The sequence below is a fragment of the Schistocerca piceifrons genome, chromosome 1 (genome assembly GCF_021461385.2).
Source record: "Schistocerca piceifrons isolate TAMUIC-IGC-003096 chromosome 1, iqSchPice1.1, whole genome shotgun sequence".
Classification (NCBI taxonomy): Eukaryota; Metazoa; Arthropoda; class Insecta; order Orthoptera; family Acrididae; genus Schistocerca; species Schistocerca piceifrons.
The window spans coordinates 419,372,675-419,390,000 of NC_060138.1; positions in this window are offsets into that span (position 1 = coordinate 419,372,675).

The window sequence follows — 17,326 nt, forward strand, 5'->3', positions numbered from 1 at the left end:
GGTAACCTCAATTATTTTTATAATACTTCACGCTAGATTGGGCTATTACGAAAGATTTTACGTTCTGTCCTGTATTTCACTGGCTTTAATACGTGCTGGGATAGAAGGGGCAGCGTATTGCAGGTTATCCAACACTGATGGCAGGGCGCCAGTGACAGAGGGGATAGTATCAGTTGTAACATTTACATTCAACTGGCCTCGATGTTCACATCCTTACACTTCAGTTTCGTCTGAGTCCCCTTTATCAGTATCGCCATACTGTACTAAGGATAGGTTATCTGGCTGTAGTGCAACTGCCGCCGGCCGGAGTGGCCGTGCGGTTCTAGGCGCTACAGTCTGGAGCCGAGCGACCGCTACGGTCGCAGGTTCGAATCCTGCTTCGGGCATGGATGTGTGTGACGTCCTTAGGTTAGTTAGGTTTAATCACTTCTAAGTTCTACGTGACTGATGACCTCAGAAGTTAAGTTGCATAGTGCTCAGAACCATTTGAACCATTTTTGCAACTGCCGGCCGCTGTGGCCGAGCGGCTCTAGGCGCTACAGTCCAGAACCGCGTTGCTGCTACGGTCGCAGGTACGAATCCTGCCTCGGGCATGGATGTGAAAGGCGCTTCAGTCCAGATCTGCGTTGCTGCTTCGGTCGCAGGTACGTATCCTGCCTCGGGCATGGATATGTGCGATTTCTTAGGTTAGTTAGGTTTAAGTAGTTCAAAGTCTCGGGAACTGATGACCTCAGATGTTAAGTCCCATAGTGCTTAGAGCCATTTGAACCATTTGTCGTGCTACGTCGGGATTGGTTTATTATAAATAACTTTTCTGATAACAGTCACTGTTTCGCTTTATTTATATTTTGCACGACGGGTTTAGAAAATGGGAATAATTTGCCGAAATGCGTCGTGTAAAATACAAATAAAAGGAAATAGTCACTGGTAAATAAAAGGTAATTATAAAGAAACCCATTGCCTTCACAGTCGCAGGATTTCAAGACCATTTCTACGAGTAATGGATGAAATCAGATTACGACAGGCTTGTTAGCTGCAACGCTTTGGTCAGTATGTATCTATCCATTGTTATTGTTATTAGAAAACAGCTGAGGCTAAACCACGTCTAAAAATTTCGTGACTCTAGAAAATGTGTTCTCAGTCCCATGTACGATATGGTCTCAAGGCGTAAATAGTCTGGCCTAAAGAAACAAATAAATAAAGTGAAATAAATATTGTAGTTACCCAACACGAATATGCCTATCTGTCCGCTTCTCTATAAACGTAATTTGTTGCCAACCATTCATGGAGTCACTTTCCGAATGGTGCTGTGGACAAAGGTTTTACAGCGCACGCGACTGGCGGATGGTGATGACAGGCAGCTACCAACCCGGGAAAAACATGCCTCATATCGACTACGTGTATATACGCCAGCTGCATCTGAGGTTGGGACTGGTAGCCCCGATACCGATCATGAAGCAATAAAAAGAAATTTAAAATCATTTCTGCGGTCAGAGGCAGATTTATTCCTCATCGCAACTTACGTACAACTAAACTTCCGCTCCCCATTAACGATGGAAAATTTAAAGATAGGTATTTACATCGACTGTTCCAGCTAAGTAACCTTAAGAAATCTCGAAGTGACCATATAATCGGCTATTACTCTATTCTCTTACACTGGAAACAAGCGCTCTTCCAACGTATCGACGTTCCAAATCGCGAGTGCACTACAATGTTCATATGACCGCTGCACAGACTACTGTATGGAAGAGATAGGAATAAACATTCCTGGCGCTTTCGAATCCTGCCTCGGGCATGGATGTGTGTGATGTCCTTAGGTTAGTTAGGTTTAAGTAGTTCTCAGTTCTAGGGGACTTATGACCTCAGCAGTTGAGTCCCATAGTGCTCAGAGCCATTTGAACCATTCCTGGCGCTGAGAAACAACTGAAAGAGTTGAAAGCAAGTAAGTCGCCAGGTGCTGATGGAATCTCAATTTGGTTTTACAAAGGGTGCTCTACAGAATTGGCGCCTTACTTTTATCGTGAATCTCTCGCCCACCGCATAGCCCCATGCGACTGGAGAGCGGCACGGGTGATTCCGGTATATAAGAAGGCTAAACTGCAGAATTATAGACCAATATCGTTAATATTCGTCTGCTGCACAATCCTTGAACACATTCTCAGTGCGAGTATAATAAATTTCCTCGAGAGAAAACACCTTCTGTCCACGAAACAGCACGGTCTTCAAAAAAAAATCACTCGGGCGAAACTCAGCTTGTCTTTCTCTCACATGACATTTTGCGAATTGCAGATGAAGGGCAACAGGCAGATTCCATAGTTCTAGATTTTCGGAGAGCATATGACACCATGCTCCATGGCACACTCTTAATGAAGGAACGAACGTATGGAATAGCTTCTCAGATATGACAGTAGGTCAAAGATTTCTTAGACTATAGAACCCAGTAAGTTGTCTTCGACGGCGAGTGTTCATAAGAGACAAAGGTACCGTCAGGAGTGCCTCAGGAAGTGTGACAGCACTGATATCATTTTCTATACATAAATGATCTGGCGGACAGTGTGAGCAGCAGTCTGCGGTTGTTTGCTGATGATGCTGTGGTGTACTGGAAGTTGTCAAAGTTGAGTGAGTGTAGGAGGATAGGAGATGACTCAGACAAAATTACTAGTTGGAGTGATGAATGGCAGCTAGTTCTAAACGTAGGAAATTGCAAGTTAATGCAGTAGGAAAGACAAACCCATAATGTTCGAATATAGCATTAGTAGTGTGTTGTTTTGATGCAGTCATGTCGTTTAAATATCAGGGCGTAAAATGGCGAAGCGATATCGAACGGAACGAGCATGAAATGACTGTAGTAGGGAAGGCGAAGGGTCGACTTCAGTTTAGTGGGGAACTTCAGGAAAGTGTGGTTCATTTGTAAAGGAGACCGCATATAGTGCGATCCATTGTTGAATACTGTTCGAGTTTTTGGAATCCGCACCAGCTCGAGTTAAAGGAAGACATCGAAGCAATTCAGAGGCGGGCTGCTAGATTTGTTACCGGTAGATTCGAATAACTCTTAAGCATTACGAAGATGCTTCGGGAACCCAAATAGGAATTCATGGAGGGGACGCAAGGTTCAGTTCGAGAACTATTGAGAAAATTTAGAGAACCGGCATTTTAGGTTGACTGCGGAACGATTCTACTGCCGCCAACGTACATTTCGCATAGCAACCATGAAGATAAGATTAGAGAGATTAGGCTTCATACGGAGGCATGCAACAGTCATTTCTCCCTCGCTCTGTTTGCGAGTAGAACGGCAAAGGAAATTAGTACTACAGAGCACCCTCCGCCATGTACCATACGGTGACTTGCAGAGTACGTATGTAGATGTAGATCAGAGCCGTCTCCACCTGTAATAGCTCGCTGTGTGGTCGATAGGTCGTTCACCTTTTCCAGGAGGCGCAACAGAAGTGCCGCACCCTGTATTTTCCTTACGAGCTGCCGGGCCGTTATGGAACTGAAGTTACGTGTGTATATACGCACTGGGTTTAGCGATGCCTTGTCAAAGCTAACATGTTGAATATTCAGAGCTGCTTAGGTCGGCAGAATCGGACAGACAGCCAGAGATACTATACAGAACTTCACTAACCTTACAAAATTGGTTGTTTATGGCTCTCAGATTTTCAGCAACGATTTCCTCGCAAAAACCACCGGCCTGCCGCCGCGTAAAATGCTGTCCGCTGTAGGACCGTACCTGCAAAAGAAAAGAAAAATGTACATACATATATTTTTGTCATCGCCATAAGACAGTTTCAGTATCAAATTGCGCTCATAATAATAAGGCCGTAGGTGGTGGAGCTGTTGGATGGTACGAGAGTAATTTAAATTTCCATTCAACCACCGAGAGTTATATTTAACGTGCTTTTCTTGATTCGCTTAACAAATAGGGCCTTTGAATTATTTTTTGGTAGTTAAGGAATATTTTAAGAGCATGTGTGGACTGCGGAAACAAGAAATGAAGAAATACCACGGAGAAGGAAGGCTCAAAAACTATTCGATTAACAAACACAGCTTGTATATCCTTGGGAACAATAGTTCAACAGAGACAAACGTTATTTCAAGGTACGTAGAGACGTTTAGTGGGGCCACTCCAGTTGTTTTCTGTTCTACTAATGAACCAAAACGTTATGAACGCTGCTCATCGGGAGATTGAACGATGCAGGATGGTACTGCGAGCACGTGATACGTTAAGGAAACTAGATAAGCGAACCTGAGATGATACGTGCCGCAAATGGGGAAGCCCACTGACACACCACAATGACAAAGGGATGATTGTTATGGACCAGCACCTGGGAAGAAACTTCGCAGAAACTGCGAAACTGGTCGGCTGTTCGTGTGCTACTGTCGTGAGCATCTATGGAAAGTGGGAAATCACGAGCAGATGACAAGGTGCTGGACTTTGATGCTTATTCATAGACTTGCAGCCGGCCGCGGTGGTCTAGCGGTTCTAGGCGCTCAGTCCGGAACCGCGCGACTGCTACGGTCGCAGGTTCGAATCCTGCCTCGGGCATGGATGTGTGTGCTGTCCTTACGTTAGTTAGGTTTAATTATTTCTAAGTTCTAGGGGACTGATGACCACAGATGTTAAGTCCCATAGTGCTCAGAGCCATTTCAGCCATAGACTTGCAAACCAGAGGCCTGCCTGCTCTCTAAAGCAGGACAGACGGTGGTTTGTGGCAGATCTGACGATAGAGTTCAATGCTGGAGCCGTCGAAAGTGTTCAGAGCACGTTGTTAAACGTGGGCTGCTCTGCAGACATCTACGTGTCCACATGTCGATCCAACCACAGGATCACCGAGACAGGAACGTGGATCAACCGAAACGTGTCGCCTGGTCTGATGACTTACGTTTCATGTTACACCATGTTGAGGGTTTTGACTGGACACGCAGTTTCAGCACCAAGGCGAACAGCTGTTAGAAATATGAACCGCGCCATAGACGCAGTCACTATTATACTGTGGGGCACTATCATGGCTGTAGACTGCGTTGATATTATTGAGGACCCTCATGCTTGATGTGGTCTTTGACACTGATGACATTTTCTTGCAGGATAACTGTCAGTGTCATATGGAAAGAATCGTGCTATAGTGGTTTGAAGAGTATGATAATGAACTCACACTGATGCCTTGGCCATCATACTCAGTTGATCAGAACCCTATGGAACACCCTTGTCGCGTTATCACGCTCCACCTCTGTAGCCATTAGCCATAAACGGGGGGGGGGGGGGGGGGGCACAATTTACAGGAACTGCCTAACTTGTAAGTAGATGTCTGGTGGTATGTACTTCATAAGGCTACCAACGACTTGTCGAAGCCATGCCGCCCAGAATCGCTGCTGTGCTGATTTACAAAGGTGTATCAACGCTCCGTAGATGGTCATAATGTTGTGACTTACCAGAATAATTTGCTGATATTGCTGTTGTGTAATGGATAAGGGAAAAAGTCCTCGCTGAACGACTGTAGATATGTTCATAATTAGTTGTAAGGAATTTCTGTTCAGTGCGATGAATAGCAGCTTGCTTTAAACATAGATAAATATAAAGTAATGTGGATGTTGGAAGAGACTTTCGTGTCACTAACAAATACAATTTCGATTAATTATCTGGTTCTACCGGTGCGAATCGACGTGAAATAGAACCAGCAGGTAATGCAACTTGTAGGAAAGGCGAATGGGTGACTTTGCTTTGTTGGAGGAACTCTGTACAGTAAAGGGCGCTTGTACGACCCTGTCTTTAGTAGTGGTGGTCCACCAGGTTCATGCATTCAGACTTGTTACTATTCGATATTACGCGTAGTAGGGTGTTGCTCAAACGTGGAGTGAACTAAAGCGAGGATCCTTGGACGTCTTTTTTTGCAAAAAGCTTGTGAGAAAGTTTAGAGGATCAGTATTTACGACTTACGGCAGAAATATTCTGCCACGTCCGAAGCACTTCTCCCGTTTAAGTTAAGAGTGATTAGGGTCCGTAAAGACGCACGCACGCGCGCGCTCGGACGAACACATATACACCAGGTGGCAGTGTGGTTAGCGCAATGTATTCGTATTCGAGAGCACGAAAGTTCAATCCCGCATCCGGAAATCCGAATTTAGGTTTCCCGTGATTTCCCTAAATCGCTTTCCTCTGAAAGAGCAGGGCCGATTTCCTTCTCCATCCTTAAACAGTTCCGTGTTTGTGCTCCGTCTCTAATAACGTCGATGTCGACGGGACCTTAAACAGGGACTCACCCTTCTATCCTAGGACGCACAAAGGCCATCATTTTTCCATCATTCCATTTGCCAGTCGAAGGTGAGAAAGAATGTCTAACAAAGGTACCCTCCATATGTACTGTGCATAGCTTGCGGAGCGTGTATGTAGATCTAGGAGGTGGACTGAAGTTTAATGTTCTGTCATATGAGATCGCCTTTTTATTGCATTACAGACAGAGAATGAAGGCTAATTGGGCAAGGCCAGGAAAGGAAACCAAACGTAGCTTATTCAAAGGGAACCTCGTGGTGTTTGACTAAAGTGATACCGAAAAACTGATAATAACATAAATCTGCTTCGTGAGAAGGGATTTTGAAAACCGGTTCTGCCTAATATGATTCCGCCTCTTAAATACATCGTTAGCCCCTCTTCTACAGCTAGTTGATGAGACACTATGGCTGCAGAATATCCTCAAAACACGGCATAAAATCCATGTGGGATACCCACAGAAAAGCATAAATATTTGCTCCACAACATACTAAAATGTTTTCTAGAAGGGAAAATGCGAGTCATTGATCAAAGGAAGGACACCCAAACCATTCACGTTGTAGTATGACGAGACTTCATGGAAGTGAAGATATTGGAGTATATATGCACATTTTTGAATATTTAAACCAGGTCTCGAATTTCTAAACCGTTCTGAAATCTTGTCAAGATGTGAGAGCATCTTTGTGAATATTAGTGTAACGAATAGTTTGAAAGACTGAAATTGTTGCTGAACTTTTGCATTTTCTTCCGCAACTGCTGATTACATGTTTATTGAAACGAAACACTCCAGTTGCCAATTACGTTGTTTATTCACGCAGTCACTTTAGACTCAGTTACGACTCATTCTAAAGTGTGTTAGATTTTTCAACGAGAAAAATGCGATCACATAAAAAAACGTGTGTGATGAAACGACATGTGTTGTTGTCATCTGTAATAAAATTTGAGGCGAAACCTATTGTAGAGGTAAGACTAGTATGTAAATGGAACTGGGGGTATTGTGATCCGAACTTCTCTGGAGCGTTCAATTTAACGTTGCTCAGTATTCCAAAACACTGAACAGTTATCCGAGAGGAACAGGTTAGAATCCTCGCACAGACATCTTCATTTGAGTTTTCTCGGATTTTATTAAAACACTGTGAAAAATGCCGAATCGTGTCCTTTCCTTCTCTACTAGCACCTAGGGCCACGTCTGTAATGATGTCGACGTCGACAAAACGATGAGCGCTTATCGCTAGTCTTTCTTATACGACCTTATCTATGAAATCGAGGTTTAGAGGAAAGAAAGTTCATGATGGTATGTTTTCTTCCTTATAAACACTGTATTTTCAGCAAATGTGACGAATGTGTAACCGAAAGTTGATTGAGACTACAATTCGCATACTGTTCAAGGAGCAGGAGAAATACTTCGTATCTGTGAACATCTCCAGTCTAATGTGCAAGAGAACCGGCAGAAAAACATGGCGTGGACTCTATAAACAGCCGCACCACGGCTCCACGCATTAACGAAAATCTATTTCCGAGCTGACTGGAATGCTTGCTATTTCCTGGAGGCGGCGCGGCGTGTGGTTTATTTATGAAGACACCTCGACACAATCCACTTTTATTGTCTCTGTAAATAGAGGAGAGCGGGCGTATATCTGTGCTGAGAGATTCTACGCAACGTGCTCCCAGCAGCCGTGTTTACGACAACTTAATTAAACCTTCCACGGGCATTCTCGTACGTCACTCATACCCAAGAACTAGACAGGGAATATCGCCAGCGTAGCATACCACAAATGGCTGTGCCCAAGAGAAAAAAAGCCTTATATTCAAAGCCACTCAACCAGAAGGCATATCTGCTGAGACTTCCTCGCTCTCAGAAAAATTCTGCTGATAGTGCCAATCTGTATACAATTTTTTACATGTGTTATACTGCTAGTCGTAAACGTACGATAACGTGTTGATTTCTTCATCATAGGTTTTCTAGCGTTTCCTGGCGTTCAACATTGTCGCTTGTCGGCTTCTCCTTGAATAGTCTGCGATGATTTGATCTCAATAAACTATAAATTGAAACATGATATATTCACCATATTTCCTTAAAAAAATCATCGCATTGTGCATTGAGTGGAACACACTGTATCACTATTCGCTTTCCCTGTTCTGACACATTTGCTTGTGAACAGAGGGAAAATAATTGTCTGTGTGCCTCGATATAGACCCTTATCTTCCTTATCTTATTTCTATGAATTCTAAGCGCGATATGCGAAAAAGAGATTACTGCTCTTACAGTCTCTACGTGGAATGCGTGTTCTCCAAATTTACCCAACAGGGTTTCCCAAGAATTACGTCGTTTGTCTTCCTACTGGCCTCATCTAAGTGCTCCAAGCATCTCTATCGCACTATCGTAAGGGCCGTTACGAACTGTTACAGTACTAGTTGAGCCTCTTAAATTTTTTTCGATGTCTTAGTGAGATTGTCTTGATAGAGATCCTAAACGCTGAAACAGTACTGAAGAATAAATTTAGGTTACATTATTCACTGTAATTAAGGCTGCAGTTGATAACTGTTTTCATAAACTCTAGATTCTTCTTAACAATCATCTTCAGCGAGACGATTTTTTATACTCGTAGTGGAGAGCTTAAACATTCAGTCACTGGTAGTGCACTTCGTCACAAAAGAAGGCAACTATCCGGATTAGAAAGCAGAACAGCAAAAAACCTTTTGGCCAGAACGTTCAGTTCTCTAGATTATATGGCGAGTTTCCTCCTATCTGTTTCAGTTCACTGTTTGATAATAGCATGCAGATATTCATGTTAATAAAAACGAATTATAAAGAGTTGAATTTCAAAATACAATTTACTCAATATCTCTTTTAGTTGAATTTTGAGTAGCGGCTCTTCAGTCTGCACAGAAATGTTAGGCGGTAGGTAGGAATAATTTGAATAATCTTTGTCAGTTATTAATCCAGGTGACGACTGGGTATTCCACGGATTTACTTTGTCATTGCCTCACTCGTCCACATTTGATGTTGAAAAGAACTGTACTGTGACTATCAGCGTTTCGAAACGGTGACGGTAGGCTCTTTAAGACTACGTTTCCTCTGTGTTTTTTCGTCTTTCTAAAAAGTTTCTACGTGCCTGTTATTTCTGATATGGTTACGAAATTTATCTTGTTATTTATGTTACTTGCATTTGTCCCCACCACTTTTTATCTTCAAGCGTCTAAAGACTGTGTTACAGACTGTGTTATCATCTCTTTGAAATACTAGTGACTACCATGTTCCTGACTCAGCACAGAGCTGATGGAGCTGAGTTCTACATTCCTGCTTGTGACTCACTTTTCCAGAGCGTCAGTCGGTGACGAGTTATCTACGTAACCGTGTTGCACTCCAGTTAACTGCAACGTAATTTTTTTATACTTCGAAGCTTCTGTCGCTTTGGAATACAGATTTCGTTTCAACATATTGCCCAGCATTACTGGCAACTGGATAGACTTAACGGGTCAAATCTGAATCTTTTTGTCCAAGGACTCTGTCGTCAAAGACTTCGTAGCCATAATTAGCAGTTATCGAAACATGCAGCTCCCGTATGACTGCGCATTTGACACCAGGTTTACTGACGCAACGAAGGTGACAATACAGCTCTTTAATGGCTAAGATCGTGTAACGTACGATGTGCTTGCTTGGTAGTTCTCTTTTTAATAGTCTCAGTAACTTCGTAATGTAATTCAGAAGCAGATGTCCAACAGTGAGCACACAGTATTTCGGCTCATTTTATGAGGGGGCTAATAGCGCCGCTTGGATAATGCCGAACTGCATGTTATTTCGGTAAATTATATGGAACTCTGACATCACACATCATGTTTCTAACCTACCGCTAACGCCCAGTTGTATCAAATATGTCATTGTTGGGGCGTTGTTACCGTCGTAATGCTTCATTTTCAAAATGGGCAACATTAAACTATATTGGGCCTTTGCAACATCTTACAAACATTTGAAGAGCGAAGAAGAAAAGATCCTGATGCACACATCTGTTGACCTCTAGCTGAGAGTCTACAAACACAATGTTCCATAAACTTCTAAAGTACAAACTGCTTGCCACAGCATAGTTTCTAAACTTTAGTTGTCATTTACTTGTTCTTTTCTTGTGTAATTTATTGGAAGTCTAAGGTTTACAATTTAAAACAGCAAGCAGCCACTGGTACGATTAAAAGCGTTATTTATATCAAACCCCTACCGATTGCGGATTTTCTACAAATCCATCTCCATGTGGCCCTGTCTTGCTTTCCTGCTGTGAACCTGGGTCACGTTTTGTAAATGCTGAGCGTGTGTGTGGCCATAAAACATAAAATGGTATGTAAAATTAAAATCATCTGCGTTGTTAGGCCGCGTCTTATTTCCTTCTAAAGAAGGCCTAACAACCAAGAAGATTTTAATTTTAGTGACAACGGCCACGAAAACCTGCAGCCCTACATAAAATTGTGTGTGTTTGAGCAGTTTTCTGAACATTTAACAGCACTCACGTAGCGCACATGCCAAAATGTGTTAACTTTAAAAAATACGACAGAAATTCGCTGCGAATTTGTCGCACGGAAATAGACACGTAAGTTTTCGTCCCATTTAATAACTTTGAAATTATTTCACGTATATTTCTGTGGCGGTCAAAAGAAGGAAAACCAAGTCTCTCGCAAGTTAACCGAATTCGAAAGAAACATTGTTTATCTTAGTGCGGAAAATCATAACGGCTACAAACCGAGGAACCAGCAGGAAGGCCACAATATAAGTGACATATTTCTGAAGAAGGATCCGTAATATGTTGGAAACCGATAATGGACTGATCTGAGTCGACTCCACAAGTCCCCCGCAGAAATATTGAGCCATGCTGAATTTATAGCCGTCCCTACTTAACAAAAGTGTTGCTGGAATGGGATTTCACTAGCCATGACCTGCATCTCAGTACGAAAGGGGACGGTAAATTGTCTGGGTTGATAGCAAAATCGTTAAAGGGGAGGATCACTGAAACTCGTGGGAGTACCTCGTTTTTAGGCTAAGATCAGTGTCCAGTTATACAACACTGAAAGCAATCAAGTATATTGAGAAGCTCAGACAGGCAGGTACTATAGAAGTTAAAATATCACAAGATTATTTTAAAAGTACCGTGTAAAATAACGTTAGTATATTCCTTCAGAATATCAGAGGATTAAAACACAAAGTAGATGAACTTCTTGTTCTTTTGGGAGATACAGAAACAGAGAATGGAATAGACGTACTGTGCCTGTCTGAACATCATATAGTCTCAGCTATGAAAAAGATAAGTGTAAGTGGAGACAAGCTTTCGGTATATGTGAGTAGAGACGATATGGAAAACGGAAGAGATGCCATATATGTTAAAAGTTATCATAGTGTTAAAAATTTAGAAATTAAAGAAATTTGTGTAGTGCAACATATAGAAGCATGTGCCTGTGAGCTTGAACTAAGTAATGTTAATTTCATAATTGTAGCTATGTATAGGTCTCTACTGGAAAATTTTCAAGTTTTATTGAAAAACTTGAATTCCTGCTTATCTGCGGGGATTTCAACGTAAATTTTCTGAAAGAGCCTGATACGAAGAATCCTCTTGAAGTACTACTCACTTCTTTCAACTTGACATCAGTTATTTATTTTCCTACTCGAGTAGTGTAGGAAAGCAGCACACTGATAGAAAATATTTTCATAGACCACGGAAATTTCAATCAGACAAGCGTTTATCCTCTGAAGAGTGCTCTTTCTGATCACGATGCAAAGCTAGTTACAGTATATGACATAGCTCCATGCAAAACATTCCCCCGAAATGGTGAGTTCAATTAATGATTTAACGACAGCATATTTAAGGGAAAGCCTGCAGCAGTTAGACTGGGATGGGGTGTGCTGGGAACCTGATGCTAATTTAAAATACAGCCTATTTTCATGATACAGTTGTGAGTATTTTTGAAAACTGTCTCCCTAAGACTACACTGCAATATAATTGTAGGAAACCATGAAAAGTACCATGGCTTGCAATAAGGTTAAAAATATCTTGGAAACGGAAAAGGGAAATGTATCTAATAGTAACGAAGAATAATGACCCAGAAACAGTCAAATGTTATAAAAACTACTTAATGTATTAAGCAAAGTTATTAAAAAGTCCAGAAGTACGTGAACTATGCCTGAGATCAGCACGTCTGATATTAAATTAAAACAATTTGGAATATTGTTGAAAGCTTTAACAGGGCAATCAAGAACACATGTATTACCATCAAACTGAATGAAAAGATTATTAACAAGAAGTCAGAGGTTGAAAATATTTTTAATAGTCATTTTATAAACGTTGTGGAGAAAATAGGAGCCAGATGTTCATTAGAAAAGGCAAAACTATACATGGAAGAATGCAATACCTAAGCAATTTGATAAAATTAAGGTCCTAGCCACCTCTCCTTCTGAAGTTAGGAATATAACAAAGGCACTCAAAAGTAGAAGCTCACATGGGATTGGTGGCATCTCCCAAGAGTACTAAAAGGTAGTTCCCAATAGATAAATAGAATTCTCAACCACATATGTAATAGCTCACTGAAACAGGGCGTTTTTCCTGACAGATTGAAACATTCTGTTGTTATTATATAAAAAGGGGGAAAGGTCTGATGTCGACATCTACTGCCCAGTGTCATTCCTGACAGCTGAACGTTCGTGGAGTTCATAATGCCTGTTCCGTTCACCACCAGTAGCTGACCGAAACCGTAACCACAATTAATAAAGGGTTTTTCCGGTGGAGACTGTTTACGTTCTGATCGTCGCTACTTTGGGTTAAATCTATCTTTGGCATAGAAAGGGATGAATTTTGCTGCCACAAAAGTCTTTGTTCACTTAGCAAATAGTATCAAAGGTCTGACAGATATCCAACCAACATTTAAAAAAGGAATTAAAGGAATTTCTGAATGACGACTCCCTCTATTCAAGAGGTGAATTTTTATATGTAAATCTGACGCTTACAGCTAAAAAAAGAAAAGAAAAGAAAAAACTTGAATTACGGCAAGTTAAGAAAGCCTTTGTTAGACTGACACGTTCCACATCATGACTAGGTGTTGCATTCATGATCCACGGAACAAGTATTAATCTAATCTAATCTATGTCATGTCTTTTACCCCCTTAGTGTAATGCCTACTTTCAACAATGTAGAATGCAAATTTGAATTTTCTTCAATCATTTCTCTTCACATGCATCTTGCAAGCAAATCATACCAGTTCCTATACATTAATTCCCCGACTTCGTTTAGTTGTTTGTTGTGGTCTTCACTGCAGAGATTGGTTTGATGCAGCTCTCCGTGCAACTTTATCCTGTGCAAGCTTCTTCATCTCCAAGTAACTAATGCGACCTACATCCTTTACTCCGCTTTGTGTATTCATCTCTTGACTCCCTCTACGATTTTTACCCTCCACGTTCAATTTTAAATTGGTGATCCCTTGATGCCTCAGAAAATGTCCTATCAACCGATTCCTTCTTCTAGTCGAGTTGTGCCACAAATTTCTCTTCTCCTCAGTTCTATTCTGTACCCCCTCATTAGTTATGTAATCCACCCAGCTAATCTCCAGCATTCTTCTGTAGCACCGCATTTCTAAAGTTTCTATTCTCTTCTTGTCCAAACCATTTATCGTCCATGTTTACAAATACTTTCAGAAAAGCCTTCTTAACACTTAAATCTACACTCGATGTTGGCAAATTTCTCTCTCCTTCGACCATCATCAGCTATTTTGCTCCATAAATAGCAAAACTCATCTACTACTTAAATTGTCTCATTTCCTAATCTAATTCCCATAGCATCACCTGATTTAATTCAACTACACTCCATTGTCCTCGTTTTGCTTTTGTTGATATTCATCTTACATCCTCCTTCCCATTCCGTTCAACTGCTCTTCCAGGTCCTTTGCTGTCTCTGACAGAATTACAATGTCATCGGCAAACCTCAAAGTTTTTATTTCTTCTCCATCGATTTTTAGTCCTACTCCAAGTTTTTCTTCTGCTTCTTTTAATGCTTGCTCTATGTACAGATTGAATAACATCGGGGATAGGCTATAAACCTGTCTCACTCAATCCCCAACCACTGCTTCTCTTTCATGCCTCTCTACTCGTATAACTTCCATCTGGTTTCTGTACAAATTGTAAGTAGCATTTCACTCCCTGTATTTCACCCCTGCCACCTTCAGAATTTTAAAGAGAGTATTCCAGTCAACATTGTCAGAAGCATTCTCTAAGTCTACAAATACTACAAACGTAGGTTTGCCTTTTCTTAATCTAACTTCTAAGATGAGTCGTAGGGTCAGTATTGCCTCACGTGTTCCATCACCTCTACGGAATCCAACCTGATCTTCCCAGAGGTCGACTTCTACCAGTTTTTCCATTCGTCTGTAAAGAATTCGTTTTAGTATGTTGCAGCCGTGACTTATTAAAATGATAGTTCGGTAATTTTCACATCTTTCAACACCTGCTTTCTTTGGAATTGGAATTATTATATTCTTCTTGAAGTGTGAGGGTATTTGGTCGTCTCGTACATCTTGCTACCAAGTTCGTAGAGATTTCTCAGGGCTGGCTCTCCCAATGCTATGAGTAGCTCTAACGGAATGTTGTCTACATCCGAGTCCTTGTTTCGACTTAATTCTTTCAGTGCTCTGTCACACTCTTCACGCAGTATCATATCTCCCATTTCATCTTCATCTACGTCCTCTTCCTTTTCCACAATATTGTCCTCAAGAACATCGCCCCTCTATATACTCCTTCCACCTTTCTGCTTTCCCTTCTTTGCTTAGAACTGGGTTTCCATCTGAGTTCTTGATATTCATGCAAGTGGTTCTCTTTTCTCCAAAGGTCTCTTTAATTTTCCTGCAGGCAGTATCTATCTCACCCCTCGTGAGATAAGCCTCTACATCCTTACATTTGTCCTCTAGCCATCCCTGCTTAGCCGTTTTGCACTTCCTGTCGATCTCATTTTTGAGACGTTTGTACTCCATTTGGCCTGTTTCATTTACTGCAATTTTATATTTTCTCCTTTCATCAATTAAATTCAATGTCTCTTCTGTTACCCAAGGATTTCTACAAGCCCTCGTCTTTTTACCTACTTGATCCTCTGCTTCCTTCACTATTTCATCTCTCAAAGCTACCCATACTTCTTCTACTGTATTTCTTTCCCGCCGTATTTGTCAATTGTTCCCTAATGCCCTCTCTGAAACACTCTACAACCTCTGGTTCTTTCAGTTTATCCAGGTTCCATCTCCTTAAATTCCCACCTTTTTGCAGTTTCCTCAGTTTTAATTTACAGCTCATAACCAGCAAATTGTGGTCAGAGTCCACATCTGCTGCCTGGAAATGTCTTACAGTTTAAAACCTCTGTCTTACCATTATGTAATCTATCTGAAATCTTCCAGTGTCTCCTGGCCTCTTCCACGTATATAACCTTCTTTCATGATTCTTAAACTAAGCTTCGTTTAGTATCATGCGTTTAATTGCCGGTTGGTATTGTTCTTTGACTGATATCACAAGCAAGTGGTTATTTCGAGATTTATTGAATATTCTTATACAGTAAAACATGCCAACAAAATTATCAATCAGTTAGCAGGGAGTAGTAGAACGGAGAATCAAGACTGGCACAAAGTACAGCGTGTCTAAAAGTTAAAGAATGAAAATTATACAGATGGGAGATGGGAGAGTATCCTAAACTGAATATTTTCAGAAAAAAATTGTCTAAAACGAATATTGCAAGTAGTACGTTACGTTTCACACTACTGGTTGTCGGAGAATGAGAATTACTCTTTACACTTACGTGCAGACACGCATTTAACGTACGGTGAAACAGGATATACCGGGCGGGAAACAGAACAACTTTACACATAAAAGTTTCGCAGCAGGCGTCAACCTAATTAGAAGAAATTAATAGTTCAAATAATAGAGGGCTCATAAATAATGACTTGAAATGTAGAGTTTGAGGAGATGTTGATGGATAATTTGGGAAAGGAGTCATCAATAAGCATTCGTCAATTTGTTCCTGATATGTACACTTTGAAGAATTCAGAGGGGATGAATGTACGGGGTGTGTGAGAAAAGTTTTTATGTTTTAGGTTTTATGTTTTTCAAACAACGGTATTATCCCCTTGAAAGTAGTTTCCCCAGTTTTGATAGGAGCACCGAAAGAATTCAACTTGAAGGGCCTTTAACACGTTGCTCACATTCGTTCGTATGTTCTCAAGAGTCCCAAAATGATGTCGTTTTAAGAAATTTTTCAGTTTCAGGGAATGAAAAAGGCACAGGAACTCAGATCAGACGAACACGGATGCTTTGGAAGCACAGAAATGATTTTTGAGTTAAAAAAATCCGTAGTGGGAGTCGCCGTGTGACATCGGGCGTTATCATGATGGAGCATCCACTTATCTGCAATGTCCAGCCTCAGTCGATTCACCTGTTTCCTGAGCCCGTCGAGCAAATGTTTGTGAAACACCTGGTGACTGTTTGTTCTAGAGGAACAAATTCCTTACGCACGATACTCCTAGTTCAAAAACAATTAGTACTGATTTTGAAATAGAAGGTCTCCCTTGGTGAGGTTCATCTTCAATGTGTTATAAGCCTTATTTGTGCCAGTGAAAAACTTGTGGTTCACTAAGGAATGTTCCCGATAGGCCTATTTCAACTTATCAAAGGTCACACTAGCGGAATCCCCAAGTTTAACACAAAACTTCATGGCATTTTGTTGCTCTAAATTCAACTGTTCCATTCTGGTAACACACAACAGATTCACAATTTTATTGATTGTGGTCTCAAAAATCACATGACGGCTATGTGGAGCCGGAACACGGACTGAGCACCTGGAGGAGCTCTACACGCCGGTCTACCAAGTACAACACAGTTTTTACAGATCGCTCACAGTGTTGTCAGTCCCATTACTTTTCCCGCACACCTTATACTCCACTAGTTAGTTGACCAGACTTGTCATTAACTAGACTTGTAATGCCTTGTCTTATTTTGATTCGTGCAATTATGGCGATATTGGTGAAATAATTATTGTAAACGACCGTTATTATTTCTGT